Genomic DNA, 2236 nt, shown 5'->3' with positions numbered 1-2236 from the left:
TAGCTAATCATCTTCTCAATGGCACACAGAGCCGTTTGACTTTCAACTGTGATCAGCTGTGCTAATTTTGATTAGATCAGAATGAAAAGAGCTTTCCTGGAGCATTTCAGTCCTTGGTAGTGCAACTGAAGCAAACTACGGGAGGCAAGGCATTGTCAAAAGATCTCCGGGATAAAGTTGTGGACATACACAAGTCAGGAGATGAATACAAAAACGTTTCAAAGGCTTTATCAATGCCTAGAAGCACCGAGAAGTCTATTATTTAGAAGTGGAATGTATTTGGTACAACACAGAGCCTCTCTGGATCAGGACGTCGCTCCAAACTGGATGAAAGAGCTGGAGGAAACTGGTCAGAGAGGCGACCAAGAGGCCGACAGCAACTCTGAAGCAGCTGCAGGATTTTATGACAAAGAGTGGTCATTGTGTGCATGTGACAACAATATCACAAATTCTCCACTAATGTGGCTTTTATGGAAGAAAGGCCTCATGCTGTCAGACTGAGCTTTGCCAAAACGCACCTTGAAGATTCTGAGGCAGATGAGACTAAAATGGAATTATTTAGCCTCAACACCAAATGATATGTCTGGCGGAAATCCAATACAGCTCTCCATCCAAGTAACAGCATTCCTCCAGTAAAGCATGGAGGTGGTGATATCCTGTTATGAGGGTGTTTCTCTGCAGCAGGGACTGGAGCACTTGTCAGGATAGAAGGAAAAATGGATGGGACAGACATGGTGTTATATCTTTCACTTGGATGTTATACGGAGTAAATACAGCTGGATAAAACAAAAACTGTGTCCGTCTTAATTTCAGGCTGCAAAGCAACAAAATGTGATTATTTTAATGGGGGGTGATTCTTTACCCACTGTATACACACACATAAAATATATGTATACAGTATATCAGTAATATAATGATATTTTCTCTAGGTCTTGCAGTAATTGGTTCAGTTGGTGTAGATGGTTAAATAGAAGGAAATAAAGACAGAAGCCGGCTTGATGGCATTTGCTTTGGTTCCTGTGGGGAAAAACCAGGTCATACCAGGTTAAAATGTTTTTTTTTTTCCTGATAATCTGTCCATTGTTGTTTAGACTCCAACAAGTGTTGGTTTAGTGATGATAAACATACAGGGAAGCTGTGGTTTGATGTAGACACCGACATCGTTAGTCTGAAAGCATTCGCAAAGTCAAGACAAAAAGGTGGGGATATGATTACGTAATAACGTATTACATTTATGTAAATCATGAAGCTTTAACTAGTCCATTTCATATTTCAGGCACTAATCTCTGCTCTAATGGTAATGGAGGCTGCAGTCACCTCTGTCTCGCGTTCCCTGGAGGAATGACGTGCCACTGTGCCCACAATCACCGCCTGGTCAACGGCAAAGACTGCAGTCCAGACCCCCGCTGCCCTCAAGGCACCAAACCTTGCCTGAATGAAGACATCTGTCTACCTCTGGAGCAGTTCTGCAAAGTTACATAGAAAACTTTGGCCCCACCCTACAATATGACCTCATTAATGTAACAAAGAGGTTAAATGCATATTTTATGCCATTTAAAGAATACAAAGGAAGGTACAACACTAGAGAAGGTCTGTAACATCTCAAGGTAACAATTCATAATTGGTCCATTTTTGTGGACAATGTAGTTAATGGTAACACTTTAGTTTAGGGACCAATTCTCGCTACTCACTAGTTGCTTAGCATGCGTATTACTAGCATATTGGCTGTTTATTAGTATTAATAAATCGCATATTAATGCCTTATTCTGCATAACCGCATTTTAGAGCCCTTAATCCGACCTAAACTTAACAACTACTTTACTATTAATAAGCAATAAATTAGGACTTGGAGGCAAAATTGTAGTTAATAGTGAGAATTGGTCCTAAAGCGTGACTTTAATAATTAAGATTTAATATTCATTATTAATAGTTAATAATTGAGACGTAAGACATTTACATTGTATTTAATTACGTCATTAATTTTGATTTAATTATATTTAGGAATTTTAAGTTTTAATTTATTTCATAATTATTATATAAAATGTAATTATGACGCCGTTTTAAGTAAGAATTATTACATAAATTGTCTTATCAGATTAAAAGTCAAAATTATGATGATGTCATAGTCAATTTAATTATATTTTTGTCACATACTTGAAACATTTCAGTAAACTGTAGCCTTTTCATATCCAGAGAGAAAGACAAAGACGTCTGTATGGAATTTAAAAAATAAGAG

The 2236-nt window shown here is 37.6% G+C and overlaps 1 pseudogene; it reads left to right on the top strand.

The window, feature by feature from the left end:
* LOC107572258 (low-density lipoprotein receptor-related protein 4-like) overlaps positions 1-1619 on the top strand; it is a 17264-nt pseudogene extending 15645 nt beyond the window's left edge.
* Positions 1620-2236: the final 617 nt, after the last annotated feature.

The sequence above is a fragment of the Sinocyclocheilus grahami genome, unplaced genomic scaffold (assembly GCF_001515645.1).
Source record: "Sinocyclocheilus grahami isolate Dianchi unplaced genomic scaffold, SAMN03320097.WGS_v1.1 scaffold1725.1, whole genome shotgun sequence".
Classification (NCBI taxonomy): Eukaryota; Metazoa; Chordata; class Actinopteri; order Cypriniformes; family Cyprinidae; genus Sinocyclocheilus; species Sinocyclocheilus grahami.
Note: the sequence above shows the minus strand (reverse complement) of the source record. Positions and strands in the feature narration are given on the sequence as shown.